General features: G+C 39.6%; 1 long non-coding RNA gene across 2 annotated transcripts; it reads left to right on the top strand.

The window, feature by feature from the left end:
* Positions 1–3,101: 3,101 nt before the first annotated feature.
* Positions 3,102–14,060, top strand: LOC139178973 (uncharacterized). Of its 2 annotated transcripts, none has more exons than XR_011563419.1 (3): positions 3,102–3,249; positions 6,026–7,638; positions 7,943–14,060. It is a non-coding gene; the product is annotated as an uncharacterized lncRNA (long non-coding RNA). The 2 variants fall into 2 exon arrangements; XR_011563418.1 differs by having other exon boundaries at positions 3,112–3,249; positions 6,026–6,299.
* Positions 14,061–15,877: the final 1,817 nt, after the last annotated feature.

Here is a 15,877-nt window from a genome sequence, read left to right on the forward strand (position 1 = left end):
TGCTACTCTCTCAATTCGTCCCACTTTTCCTTCCCCTACTGTGTCCATAAGTATTTTCTGGAGGTGCCGCTAAACTCAGTAACAGGAGACAGACCTGACAGAAAAGAAAGAAAAACCTTTTCACTCAGGTTAAATAATTGACTAACTTTAAATTTCCTTTAGTTTATCAGGGACATTTCAACCTGTAAGGAAGTACAGAGTACGCTCTAATCAACAGCTATAATTTTGTCACATCATCTGTTACCAGGAGATGCTATTCCTTGAGGAGTCCACAGAATCACAGCACTTCTCAGTATTGAAGTAACTGAAAGATTATAATGCTTTCGTTTCTACTGTAGAGGATAAGTAATTTACTCACATCTGCAACACTAAGTTATGGTGCAAAAAGGGCTGGATTAAAGGTCTCCTAACTTGCAATCATTTTCTCTCCAGCACCTCAACTCCTAAACACATGCACACATACATTTGTCAAAATAGCTCAGTCTCCAAATAGAGAGGAATGCAAGCTTCTAAAAGGCTCAAATGTGTGATTCTTCACTGATCAGCACAGAACTGACTCACAATAGGGGTCTAGTTAAAATATTTCAGACCCGACTGGATCAAACCTTTAAAGCACTAAATTAAAACAATCCTTTTGTTAGAGAAAGAGGACCATCATACTAAATCTCTGACCAGTAACTGATGATGCTTTTCATCTGTGATGCTAATTGGTCTCTAATACTGAGATCACCCAGTTCAGTTCAGTTGAGTCACTCAGTATTTTCCGATGCTTTGTGACCCCATGGACTGCAGCACGCCAGGCTTCCCTGTCCATCACCAACTCCCGGAGTTTACTCAAACTCATGTCCATTGAGTCGGTGATGCAATCCAACCGTCTCATCCTCTGTCACCCCCTTCTCCTCATGCCTTCAATCTTTCCCAGCATCGGGGTCTTTTCAAATGAGTCAGTTCTTCGCATCAAGTAGCCAAAGTATTGGAGCTTCAGCTTCAACATCAGTCCTTCCAATGAATATGCAAGACTGATCTTTAGGGTTGGCTGGTTGGATCTCCTTGCACTCCAAGGGACTCTCAAAAGTCTTCTCCAGCACCACAGTTCAAAAGAATAATTCTTCAGTGCTCAGCTTTCTTTATAGTCCAACTCTCAGATTCATACATGACTACTGGAAAAACCATAGCTTTGACTAGACAGATCTCTGTTGGCAAAGTAATGTCTCTGCTTTTTAATATGCTGTCTAGGTTGGTCATAATTTTTCTTCCAAGGAGCAAGCGTCTTTTAATTTCATGCCTGTGGTCACCATCAGCAGTGATTTTGGAGCCCCCCAAAATAAAGTCTGGATTGGTTGCTATCACTTGGGTGGAGGAGGATCACAGAACCCATTTGAGTGGACTTGCCTGCTCCCCTCACACCTTGCCCTTTCCTGTTCTCCAGCATGGTGTGCCTATATTTGTTCAGAGGCTCTTGGATGGCAGCTCTGACAGAACAATTGGTGCTGAGCCCTCCCCTGGCTTGGGCCAGGGAGACCCAATGTAAGCATATACCTTGGATAGTGAGCTATTGTGGGGTAGGGGAAGGAAGGAACTTAGTTTTGTCACTGTGTCCAGGTCATGTCCCTTAAATATTGTGATATAATCTTCAATGACCAGCTATCTCTGTCATATGGATCCCCAATTCTTTCTACAACAAAAAGTGTGTAGATAAGTTGCCCTCTATAGAGCTGCATCAGGGGCTTCCGTATGTATAAGACACAGTTTTTTTTCTTCACTTCTCCTCCAATAGAACATCCCTAGCCTTCCATCCCATTCTTTCAGTGTCTTAAAAGGATTTAGAAATAAAGTTGTCAAAATAATTCCCCATTGGCATTTTCCTTTATTATGTTGAGTTATGCCAGGGAAAGGGAAACTTTCTCTTAGAATTTTATGAGAAACTGTAAAGAATTAGAAAGATCCCTCCTAGAAGATTCTGTGTTATGTCCTCAAGAGGATCTGTGATGTTGGTGCCTCTCTCTAATATGTGAGAATATATCAAAGGATCTCCCCCATATCTTTTCCTTCCCCTGAACCCTAATGTTAAAAATGTCTGTATCCCTGCCCTGGAGGTTCTCTGGCAAAAGCTGGGACTAGTTTTCTCTCTGTGTCTTCAGGATAAAGCTGGATAAAGTTTAAACAGCTTCTAGTAATCTTTAGTACTTGAAATGACTATTTAGATGAGGACCATACATGGGATGTTCTTTGATGATTTAAAGAACTTAAAGCATCTTCTGAAAACCTAACACAGGTTAGTGTTCACTAGGAATGTATTTTGAAACTTTCTAGATTATTTCTCCTACATCTCTTCATTCTTTGATTTGAGCACATGAGAAGAGATTCAACTAGTAGAGAATAAATAAAAGGTTTTTTCATCATGCCTACTATGTTCCTTAATTAATCATGTTTTGTTATCTCTCCTTCTAGTTCTTCCCTACTTTTCCCCAGCTTTGTCATTGCCATTACTGAAAGTCCCCAACATTTGTACAGACCCCTAGCATTATAATAGATCCACTGGATGAGATAAAACTTAATGAAAATTTCCCTTTTGCTTAAAAATCACCTTTTTCTTTCCTATGAATGTTTCAGGCAAATAGTAGAAGAAGAAAGAGGAATTTTGTCTGAATTTGTTACAGCAAGTGGAAGGGACATAATATCATTAAAATGAAAGAGTGTTGGAACAGGAGCTCCTTCTTCTTTTCCAAGATCCTCATAATAATCAATTCCCCAGACCATGAATTTATTTGTTTAGGTCACTGATGTTTTTCTGAGCAACTATTATATACAGGGCTCTGTCTGGACTCAGAATTCTATATGAATAACATTGCTAGAAAAATCCCAATTATCATTGGAACTTGGCTAGTGACAGGAGAGAAAGGTAATCCAATTAACAAAGAAAAATATTTCAGAGAGCAATAGTGCTATGATAAAAAATATATCAGGGTCATGGGACAGAGAAAATGGGATTCACTTGACTTCAGTTCAAGTTGCTAGGGAGGCCTCCCTGAGACTTTTATTAATAGTTGAAAAATGAGTGATGAGAAGGAAGTGGTTATGTAAAAGACATAAGACAACTGAGAAAGAACCAAGTGTGGCAAGGTATGTGATGTGTTTAAAGGATGGAAAAAGGCTAGAGTGGCTGAAGCAGAATAAGTAAATTGATGAGTAGAAATACAAGGTTGGAAAGTAAATTAGGAGCCAAATAATTTGGCCCTGATGGCTAAGGTAAGATTTTTTTTTTAATTTATGGAAAAAGATATGTGAAGCTACTGAAGGGTTACAAAAAGTCAGTTTATATTTACTAAAAAAATAATTCTAGTGTATATTGGATTATAGGGATTCATCAGGGACACCACATAGGGTTGCAATAGAATTCTCCAGGGAAGGCGTGCTTATGTCCTCATTTATTGTGGTGGTGACAAAGACAGTGGTAAAGAGAAAGGGAATAGATTTGAAATAGATATTTGTATGCCTTATTAATAAATTATATTAGGGAGGAGTAGAAAAATCAAGCTTATCCCTCAAGACTCTGTCTTGAATTGCTGGAATAAATGTAAGGATCCTGCTTATTGAGATAGGGAAGACTAAGGGAGGAAAAAATTTGAGGTAAGTGGTTAGGAATAAAAGATTTATTTAAGCTTAAAATAATTTTTGGGACATTTATGTGGCGCTGTTAAGGCACTAGTTGTATTTATGAGACTGGAATTCATGGGGAAGCCAGGGCTGAAGATATATATATGTTGTGGTCATGGACAACTGCGTTAAAGTTGCACATGGAGAGGGAGTAAGTAGCAGAAGACAAGAAGCGAGCCAGGGTCAGTAAGTCAGCAAAGGGGTCTTAGTAGGAGTACCAGTGATATTGATGAAAACCGAGAGAATGTGATGCAGAGAGCAAGGGAACTTAGATTTTTCAAGGAGGGGGAGAGTGGCTATTTGTGGTATGACTAAGAGGAGGGTGAAATGAGAAGAAACATGACAGAAGTGAGCACTGGGTATGGTGGATCTGACATTTGCTGTCACTGCAGGAGACCCAGATTTAATACTGACATCCCAGAAACGAGTGTGCAGGCATTTGTGTGCCAGAGTGTTTCATTGAGAAAAACATAGCAGACTCCTTTCTGAAAGGTGGGGGAAGGGAGCCTCTGTAGCTTCTCTGATCTGTCTGAGACTTCTTTTCTGTGTAAATCTTTTCCTTTTCCCCCCTTTAGTCTATGTATTTTTACATAGTTGAAATGGTTGTGTAACCGACTTTTGAATTATGATTTTTTAACATACGGACATTACTATTTTTATAATGCTAATACTATTAGAGTAGTTTCATATCATTTGTTTTTATAATTGTAAGAGTTTACCTCACAATCCCCTTTATCAGATATCAGATCCTTTTTCAAAGATGTATAGTGCCAAGTACTCAGTTTACATTTTATATTTATTAAAACATTTGTATTTCTTTGATTTCTAAGATTCTTGAACAGCTCTCACATATTTATTGGCCTCTTGTTGTTATTGCTCTAGCAATTATTTATTCTCTATTATTTCTAGGGTCCTGGTGTTTTTCTCAGTGATATGGGTTCTGTATCCAGCAAAATTAACACTATTTGATATTTGATTCATCTTTTTCTCAAGTGTGGTTTATATTTTTGACTCCATTTATTATTTTCAATGACAGAAATTTAAACATTTTGTTTAATGAAATATGCTGCAAACTTGTTAGGAATGATTTACCATCAATTTTAAACTTACCATTTTAGAATATTTTAAATTGTTTTCTTCCAAGTTTCTCCATTATTTTATTTTAAACTTGTATTTATTAAGGCTGATATTGTCAGAGATTATCTCAGACACTAGGCACACATACTAATGAGGCCCAGACCCTGCCCCTAACTCAAGTGTCAGCTTAAAAAGAATGTGCATGCTAAGTTGCTTCAGTCATGTCCGACTCTTTGCAACCCTATGGACAGTAGCCCTCCAAGCTCCTCTGTCCATGGGATTCTCCAGGCAAGAATACTGGAGTGGGTTGCTATGCCCTCCTCCAGGGGATCTTCCTGACACAGGGATGGAACCCTCATCTCTTATGTCTCTTGCATTGGCAGGCAGGTTCTTTACCACCAGCTGCACCTGGGAAGCTCTTGAAAAGGGAGAAAATTATAAAGTGATAATAATTCCAATAGTAAATTCACTTGTTTTGCAAAGGAGAGGGATTGATCAGCAGAGTTTAATTACAAGAATTCTTTTTCAAATTAATGACTTTCTTTCCTTCTCCTTCTGGACTCATGCTTTTTTTGGAATTCAACTCAGAGTTAGAGATTCACCTGTGTCTTTCCATCTTACCAGGGTAGAACCATTTCTGAGGTGTTCTAAGGTGTGAGTGCCTGGAGACAGCTTTCCTCTAGGACTTCATCCTCTGTCCTTGTAGCTACCCCACTGCTCTTCCCTAATTTACCCATCCCACTTTGAATCATAGTTTCTCTCAAATTGAACAAGGATAATAAATAGCTGTGATCCACTGAAGGCTAAATTCCAGTTACCGCTTTACGTACTTTGGGTGCTTTAATCTTCACATAACCCTAGGAGGTGAACTGGTATTATTATTCCTTTCTGTAGGTGAGAAAGATGGGCACAGAGCAATGTAAAAATCTCCCAGGATCAATCAGTAAGAGGCAGAGTCTGGATTCAAGTCCAGGAACATGGATTCAGAAATGACACTTTTAATTAAATACTATATGCTTTATGCAGATTTGTAAAAATTCAGCAATAAATGTTTCCTGAAATGGGGAAAAAAAGACACGTAAGTATCCTCAACATCTCTCAAACTAATGTGCCAGTGCTGTAAAGGTTAAATTCAGGGTTGTGGCACTAACTTCTAAAGTTGGCCAGTTGGCTGGTTTTGAGTGAGGCCTGCCTGAGGCCGAAATCTGGAAACAGTTGATTCAGAAAGGCAGCCAACCGGGGAGACTTACTCTGTCTTCCTCACTGATTCCCTCCATCTCTTCTGTCCTAGGGGAGCCTACAGTGACTGTGTATCCTGTAAAGACCCAGCCCCTGCAGCGCCACGACCTCCTGGTCTGCTCTGTGAATGGTTTCTACCCAGGCCACATTGAAGTCAGGTGGTTCTGGAACGGCCATGAAGAGGAAGCTGGGTGATCTCCACAGGCCTGATCCAGAATGGAGACTGGACCTTCCAGAGCGTGGTGATGCTTGAAAGAGTTCCTCAGAGGTCTTCACCTGCCAAGTGGAGCACCCCAGCCAGACAAGCCCTCTCCCAGTGGAATGGAGTGAGAAGCTCTCTGATCTCATGAATTCCTCATTCACCAAGGAGGAGGCTTGCTTACTCTTGAGTGTCAGGTGTCTCCTCTCCCGGCAGCCTATTTTCATTTGCTCTATTTTCTTCTATCCTTCAGCTTAGGTTATTAGAATAGTCTTGCGACTATCCTGTGATAGAAATCCTTTGATATTTATAGATATCCTGTGATAGTTTTGACTAATACCTACACCCTCCAGGAAGGCAGTTATACCTGACAGCAGAATAGAGTTGCTCCTAGTTTGAATGTCCCAATGATATCACAGTTCAGGGTCACCCCATGGCCCAGGACACCAGTTCCCTTTGTCAGGCTGGGCTTGCACTTCTGACCCTGTTGCTCTGAGTTCATTGATATTTGACAAGGGATACATCCTCTACAATGTAAGGCCCTTCTTGTTATGAAGTGAGTCCAGTCTTAGCTCTGCCTTTTATTAGCTCTGTCATGCTAGACAAATTACTTAACATCATTGAGTTCCTGGCACCTCACCCTTAAGATGTTGAAGTAGCAGCCTTATGTGATATTTAAATGAGTTTAATGCTCAGCTTGTATCTGCTCGGTGTGATTCTTAAATCTCTTTTCCAGAAATGGTGAATTATTTTTCCAGGGTAAACTTTTTTTCCCCCTAATCTCACAGTTTTGAGTCTCAAAGTCTCAGAGAAGTTAGAATTGGGCTAAAAATCACTAAAACTAACTTCTTTTCTCAGGGGCACAGTCTGACTCTGCTCAGAGCAAGATGATGAGTGGAGTCAGGGTCTTTGCTCTGGGTCTGCTCTTCCTTGTGGTGGGGCTGTTCACCCACTTCAGGAATCAGAAAGGGAAGGAGCCCGTTGGCAGCTGACACTCCTTACAGACTTTGGGGGGAAGAAATATGACTTTGCTCAGTTAATTCTCTATAAAGGGTCTCTCAACAACCCTTTATAAAATCTTTCTTTTCCTAGTTGACCTCAAATTTCCTAAAATCTGGAAATTGACAGTCCATGGTTAACTATGGTTAAATACGAGGTGATGGCTTGCAGATATAAGGAAAATGTTAACATGCATGGAGATTTGTGGTAGAGATCCTGGGGCAAATGCAGGAAGAGACACTAAGACTGAAGAAGTTACACTGAATTTATGTGACAGAAGCTTCTTAGGTCACAAGCTCTCAGTGTCTGCTCTCCTTGCCCTGGCATCATGTGATATGGATTTGGTATTAGGGAAATCTGAGTTCAGAGGCTGGGAATATTGTATCTGGGGACTAACTTGCCTCCATATATTTTTAGCATGTATCTTCCCTTCTCTTTCCTGGGACACCCTGCACTTCAGCCAACAGGTAATGCTCTTTAACTCTCTTTTAGAAACATGTGTAGTCTCCCTAGAACAGGTGGTAGAAGCTACAAGACAGAGACTGAAATAATGGGAAGGACTATGGATCTGACATATGATCGGGTGTTTCCACTAAAGCTTCTTCTCTCTGCTAAACAGAAGGCCTATGCTCTAAAGTAGCTTTTGGCTCAGGGAGACTTAATTTGTTTTCCTTCTTACTACAATGCTTTAACATGAGGCCCTTGAAAGAGGAGCAAAAAACTGCTTGCAGAATTAGATCTGGAAACAACTCTCTCTTCTATCTTTTGCAGGACTCCTGAGCTGAAGTGAAGGTGGTGACACTCAAGCAAAAACCTTCTGTCTCAGCAGCATGAAAAAGTTTCCTAATTCACTCATTTTTTCCACGATAGTACTTCTTAGGGTCTAGTTTCCTCTTGGTTGAGTGATCCTTTAGAAAATGTGCTTCTTGATGGCTTCCTCAGCCCCTATTCTCGACCTGGAAGTCCTCAATATTGATTGCAATACCTTATGTTCATTTTTTTTCTGGTGCTTTCTGTTTTTAACCTTTACTGCCTCCTGTGCATCTGAACTCATCTTCTGCCCACATTCTTCATAAAGTCTTTCTCAAATAAATATGGAGCAAACAACTTCTGCTTTATACAATTTCAAGGAAGGAAGTAGAAAGAACAGAAATGCATCATAAAACAATAATGGCTTTATTTACATTACTGAAGTTTTGTCACTCCAAAGATTTTCCTGTTTCCTTTCTTGTTTTTTCTTGGATTTTCTGTATTCTCTAATTAGGAATATTTGCCTGAACTAGAACAAACCCTTGTTGAACCCATTTCATGGCTGTCTCCTACATCTTTATGTTCTCAAAAACACAAGTTTCTTCACACCATGGGCTACAGAAAGGGGCAAAAAAAAATCTAAGAAATATAGGTGACTTGTCTGGGCTTGATGCCCTGATAATTCCTGTAATCCTGTTCTTTTTTCTCTTTTCCTTGTTTTTTTTTTTTTTTTTTTAAAGAAAATATCCCATCGTGGGTATTTCTTGAACTCTTTTATTAGGCTAATGATGGGCTTCAACACTTACTGAGTCTAAGCTCCTATGGCTTGCCAATGCAACAGGCCAGTCAACTGAGAGACAATGTGTTAGGACAAGGAATAGGGACCTTATTTAGAAAACCAACAGCCCAAGAAGGTGGTGGGCTGCCGGCATTTGAAGTATTGGTTAACTCTGGAGCAGTGAACAGCCAAACTTGAGTTCGGTAAAGTTCATTGTGGTGGCATGGGAAATTGGAAAGTAGATGAAATGAAGTATTAGTCACTCGATTGAGACCTACTCTTTGCGACCCCATGGGCTGTAGCCCACCAGGCTCCTCTGTCCATGGGATTCTCCAGGCAAGAATACTGGAGTGGATTGTCGTTCCCTTCTTCAGAGGAAGTAGATAGAAGGCAGAAAAACATCTCTGTAGATTCATGCAAACAAATATAAGTAAAGAAATCAAAGATGTAAAGAAGCTAAAATTTTAAATTTATAGTTGACATGAATTTGACTACCTCCAATAACTACAGGGTATGTATTTCCTTAATTGTTACAAAGAATATCTACAAAATAAACCATATGCTATGGCCATAAAACAAGTTGCACAAAGGGTCACAGGAATACAATCATATAGAATATATTCCCTGACAACAATCTTTTTAAATTATAATTAATAACATTGAGAAAATAGCCAAACTTTTGGCAGTGAGGCAATACACTTCTAAATAATATATGGCTTATGAAAGAACAAATCAAATGAGAAATAAGAAAATATTTTAAAGAAATAGTAAAACAGGTTTTCAAGATTTGTGATATGAAACCAAAACTGTTCCTAAAGAGAAATTTAGAGATTTAAATGCTTAAATTATAAAAGGACAAATATACAAAAATCAGAGATACAAAAGCTTAAGTTAATCAGGAAAAAGTGAATTTAATTTTAAAAAGTAGAAGAAAAAATAATGCAAGAGAGAAAATAAATACAGTTGAAAATTGATGTTTATTAAAAAAAAGAAAGAAACAGAGTCAGAAGTTTTTTTTTTTTTTTTTTTTTAATAAACCTCAAAGATTGATAAGGAAAAAAAAAAGAAGAATCCAAATAATGAACATTTGGAATTTAAAAGATGCAATTCTTTCAGATTCTATAGGTATTAAAAAGATACCAATAGGATATTATAAAGAATTTTGTGCCAGCAGATTTGCTATTTTAGGTGAAATTCATTGAAAGACAGGAAATTTCAAGATTTATTTCTATATAACAAATCATACCTTGAGGTCTATCCAATAAAGAGAGGACTATCATATTAATTTGTGCCCCATGACAGCAGTCCCCAGCCTTTTTGGCACCAGGGACCAGTTTCGAAGAAGACAGTTTTTCCATGCACGAGGGCAGTGGGAGAGGGCTATGGTTAAGGCGGTAAATCGAGTGATGGGGAGTGCCAAACTAAGCAGCTTTGCTCACTAGCTGGCTGCTCACCTCCTGCTGTGTGGCCCGGTTCCTAACAGGCCAGTGGTCCACAGCCTGGGGGTTGGAGACCCCTGCCCTATGAGATAAGTCTGAATTATCCAGGTTTCTGGGAGAAGGCAATGGCACCCCACTCCAGTACTCTTGCCTGGAAAATCCCATGGACGGAGGAGCCTGGTGGGCTGCAGTCCATGGGGTCGCTAAGAGTCGGACACAACTGAGCGACTTCACTTTCACTTTTCACTTTCATGCATTGGAGGAGGAAATGGCAACCCACTCCAGTGTTCTTGCCTGGAGAATCCCAGGGACGGCGGGGCCTGGTGGGCTGCCATCTATGGGGTCGCACAGAGTTGGACACGACTGAAGCAACTTAGCAGTAGCAGCAGCATCCAGGTTTCTGGTTTTATTTCAGGGCAGATTTGTACAGTCACAATTTTCAACACTTCTTGCTTAGGAAAGCTGTGGAGAATTTTTCTACATCTCTTTGCTTTCGCAAGACGTTTTATAGTTAAACTTCACCGATGATACTTTAAGTGATTTACCAGAAATGGGCCACAAGTTTTCCCCAACATTTCGTGGCTTACTTCAGTGTTATCAAGACTATCAAGAATTTCACAACACACTTAGTGTGAATCTTCTTATAGTGACTGTATTTTTAACTAACAAAGAGGGACAACCAGAGGCACTCTTAGATGCCCATCTGGGTAAACATTCCAGTGATTTGTACATATAGGAGCACAACAAGGAGTTTGTTTTGCCAAGCTTGAAAACACATGCCTATAGAACTCTAGGGTGTGGAAAGGATCATGGTCAGACTGGAGATATTGCAATTATTGCAGTTAATAACAGCAGTAGCACCGAAGGAGACGATGACAGCTAAAAGAGGTTAGTGTTTAACTCTTGTTCTAGAAGAGTTAAAACCAACTGCTATGTATTTTTCCCAGATGGCAGAATCAATTCCTATAGGACTGATCCTTTTTATCTTTCTGTGTTTTGCATAGTTTACAATTTTTAGAAGTAGTAAGTTTTCCTCACTTTTGGAGAAGTTTAATGCTTCTAATAGTTATTATGTTATCTTTTACAGTAGTTATTAGAAAACATTCCCCGCCCCCCTCTGGTTAACAATATAGCAAGGTCATTTTTTAAATTAACTGAGCCATTGGTTCTCATTTTAACAATTGACTAGAAGCCTCTGAAAGACTTATCTTTAAGGTCAGGTCCCAAATTCTGAACTATAAATTCTGGCAGGGTGTCTTTCTCAGACAGCTCATCTTTAGATCTCTAGGTGGATGTTTAATAACATCAGTTTTTATACACTTGTCTTCCTGGTGTAACTTATGGAATAAATAAATGACCAAATTATGCATCGTAGCAGTTATTAGTGAGGGCTACATGCTAGTAAAGTAATGCTCAAAATTCTCCAAGCCAGGCTTCAGCAATATGTGAACCGTGAACTTCCTGATGTTCAAGCTGGTTTTAGAAAAGGCAGAGGAAGCAGAGATCAAATTGCCAACAGCCGCTGGATCATGGAAAAAGCAAGAGAGTTCCAGAAAAACATCTATTTCTGCTTTATTGAATATGCCAAAGCCTTTGACTGTGTGGATCACAATAAACTGTGGAAAATTCTGAAAGAGATGGGAATACCATACCACCTGATCTGCCTCTTGAGAAATTTGTATGCAGGTCAGGAAGCAACAGTTAGAACTGGACATGGAACAACAGACTGGTTCCAAATAGGAAAAGGAGTTCGTCAAGGTTGTATATTGTCACCCTGTTTATTTAACTTCTATGCAGAGTGCATCATGAGAAACGCTGGACTGGAAGAAACACAAGCTGGAATCAAGATTGCCGGGAGAAATATCAATAACCTCAGATATGCAGATGACACCACCCTTATGGCAGAAGGTGAAGAGGAACTAAAAAGCCTCTTGATGAAGGAGAAAGTGGAGAGTGAAAAAGTTGGCTTAAAGCTCAACATTCAGAAAACAAAGATCATGGCATCCAGTACCATCACTTCATGGGAAATAGATGGGGAAACAGTGGAAACAGTGTCAGACTTTATTTTTTTTGGCTCCAAAATCACTACAGATGGTGACTGCAGCCATGAAATTAAAAGACACTCCTTGGAAGGAAAGTTATGACCAACCTAGATAGCATATTCAAAAGCAGAGACATTACTTTTCCAACAAAGGTCCATCTAGTCAAGGCTATGGTTTTTCCTGTGGTCATGTATGGATGTGAGAGTTGGACTGTGAAGAAGGCTGAGCGCCGAAGAATTGATGCTTTTGAACTGTGGTGTTGGAGAAGACTCTTGAGAGTCCCTTGGAGTGCAAGGAGATCCAACCAGTCCATTCTGAAGGAGATCAGTCCTGGGATTTCTTTGGAAGGAATGATGCTAAAGCTGAAACTCCAGTACTTTGGCCACCTGATGCAAAGACTTGACTCATTGGAAAAGACTCTGATGCTGGGAGGGATTGGGGGCAGGAGGAGGAGGGGACGACAGAGGATGAGATGGCTGGATGGCATTACTGACTCGATGGATGTGAGTCTGAGTGAACTCTGGGAGTTGGTGATGCACAGGGAGGCCTGGTGTGCTGCGATTCATGGGGTTGCAAAGAGTCAGACACGACTGAGCGACTGATCTCATCTGATATACTCCTCCAACATTCTCAAAATTGCTCTATGATATTGAATGTAATAGTCTCCTGGTTGCAACGACACAACTTCCAATTGTGCTGAATTCTCACTGAGGTCTGGGGACATAGGTTTTCCTCAAATTCAGGGTCAATAATGATGTTCACCTAACCTCTTCAAAAAGTTTTGAACTTTCCACATTACTAGAAATATATGTTTCCAAAGTAAGTGAGATACTATTTCTGTTCTATTCCAAAATGTTCATACTTGTACTACATTATACTGATAAATCCTAAGAGTTGAAAACAAAATTTGATATAGGAATTTGGAGTGCTCTCTTATCATCAGTTAGAAGGAGATTAGTAGGGAGCTATGAGTATCATCAGGAAATACCCCACTCCAGTGTTCTTGCCTGGAGAATCCCAGGGACGGGGGAGCCTGGTGGGCTGCCGTCTATGGGGTCACACAGAGTCGGACACGACTGAAGCGACTTAGCAGCAGCAGCAGCATGAGTATCATCACATAAGATAAATGCAACTTTTTTTCATTTCCAGAGGAGACTAACAATGCTGGTCATGGGAATATTCTGAATAAACTGTAATTGTACCATATCAGTTCTCTCAATTCATATAAAATGTTGCCATTTGTTATAAAATGTAGTCTGATTGATACCTATATCCATGAATTAAAGTGAGGAGAATGGTTTTGATCTACAGGCACTATTTATTTCAGAAATTCAATGTGAGGTGGTATGAGGTAATGGCTGAGCTTTTAGGGTTTGGAGTCACCTCTCTCTTTGCGACCCCATGCACTATAGTCCTAGGAATTCTTGAGGCCAGAATACTGAAGTGGGTAGCCTTTCCCTTCTCCAGGGGATCTTCCCAACTCAGAGATCAAACCCAGGTCTCCTGCATTGCCGGTGGATTCTTTACCAGCTGAGCCACAAGGGAAGCCCACAACTTACTATAACTTGACTCAATGAGGAGCGCACAGTTCATTAGCTTTGAATCCTTGCAAAGGTTGTTTAACCTCTGACAACCATTTTATTCTTACTTATGTATTTTGAGAAGACTACTTAAATCACTCAAATGATGTGAGAATTAAATTTTAAAAATGTGTAAAATGCCATTGTGAATTCTGTATACAAAAGTCTCAAATATTGCTCAATACATTTTAGGAATTTTAACTATAGCATGGAGAGTAGTCTGTCACTAGACATATTAAGACATGTAAAGGAGGCTTGCTTATTAGAACTGTGGTGGAGTGTAAATTAACACAACTTTAAACAGGGAATTGTACTTTAAAGTTCATTCTGCATCTGAGAGATTGTATTTATATTCACATAAAGTGTAATACCCCACTCCAGTACTCTTGCCTGGAAAATCCCATGGACGGAGAAGCCTGGTAGGCTACAGCCCATGGGGTCGAAAAGAGTCGGACACAACTGAGCGACTTCCCTTTCACTTTTCACTTTCATGCATTGGAGAAGGAAATGGCAACCCACTCCAGTGTTCTTGTCTGAGAATCCCAGGGACCGGGAGCCTGGTGGGCTGCCATCTATGGGGTTGCACAGAGTCGGACATGACTGAAGTGACTTAGCAGCAGCAGCAAAGTGTAATAAACATAAAAGTAGAATTATAGTGTTTAAAATTATATAACTATAATAAAGGCTGTAACATAGTTTTTCAATAGCATTCTGTTTTATTTTAAATTGAAGTATAGTTGATATACAATATTATATGATACAGGTATGTAACATAGTAATTCACAATTTTAAAAGGTTAAACTCCATTTATAGACATTATAAAATATTAGCTCCATTCCTTCTGTTGTACAATATATCCTTGTAGCTCATTTTTTATTTTATACATAATAGTTTGTACCTCTTAACCCCCTTCCCTTTTTTGCCCCTCCTCATTTCCCTCTTCCCACTGGTAACCACTAGCTTGTTCTCTATATCTTTGAATCTGATTCTTTTCGCTGTAAATCCTAATTTGTTTTGGGCTTCCCAGGTGGCACTAGTGGTAAAGAACCCACCTGTCAATGCAGGTAGACATAAGAGACACGGGTTCGATCCCTGGGTTGGGAAGATTTCATGAGGAGGGCATGGCAACCCACTTCAGTATTCTTGCCTGGAGAATCCCATGGATAGAGGAGCCTGGAAGGTTGTAGTCCATAGGATCGCAGAGTTGGACACTACTGAAGCGACGTAGCATACAAGCACATGCTAGTTTATTTTAGTTTTTAGATTTCCACATATAAGAGCTATCATACAATATCTGTCTTGCTCTCCCTGACTTCACTTAGTATAACACCACTCCAATTCCATCTATGTTGCTACAAATGGCAAAATTTCATTATTTTTTTGTTGGCTATATATACCACATCTTCTTTACCCATTCATCTGTTGATTGACACTAAACTTGTCTCCATACCTTGGCCATTATAATTAATGCTGCATCAATCATTTTGAATTAGTGTTTTCTTTCCTTTTTCTTTTTAGATATATACCCAGGAATGGAACTGCTGGGTTCTATTTTTAGTTTCTTGAAAAACCTCCATGAAATCTTCCACAGTGGCTGCATCAATTCACATTCCCACCAACAGTGTACGAGTGTTCCCTTTTCTCTACATCCTCTCCAGCATGTGTTACTTGTGTTCTTTTTGATGATAACCATTCCTACAGGTGTGAGATTATATCTCATTGTGGTCTTAATTTGTATTTCTTTGTTGATCAGTGATGTTGGGTATGTGGGCCGCAGTCCATGGGGTCACTGAGTCAGACATGACTGAGTGACTTCACTTTCACTTTTCACTTTCCTGCACTGGGGAAGGAAATGGCAACCCACTCCAGTGTTCTTGCCTGGAGAATCCCATGGACAGAGGAGCCTGGTGGGCTGCTGTCTATGGGGTTGCACAGAGTCAGACACGACTGAAGCGACTTAGCAGCAGCAGCAGCAGTGGCCATCTGTATGTCTTCTTTAGAAAAATACATATTCAGGTATTTTGCTCATTTTTAAATTGGGTTGTCTGGTTTTTTAATTTAATTTTGAGTTATATGAGCTGTTTATATATTTTTGATATTAATTCCTTGTCATTTAT

The sequence above is a fragment of the Bos indicus genome, chromosome 23, assembly GCF_029378745.1.
Source record: "Bos indicus isolate NIAB-ARS_2022 breed Sahiwal x Tharparkar chromosome 23, NIAB-ARS_B.indTharparkar_mat_pri_1.0, whole genome shotgun sequence".
NCBI classification, from domain to species: domain Eukaryota; kingdom Metazoa; phylum Chordata; class Mammalia; order Artiodactyla; family Bovidae; genus Bos; species Bos indicus.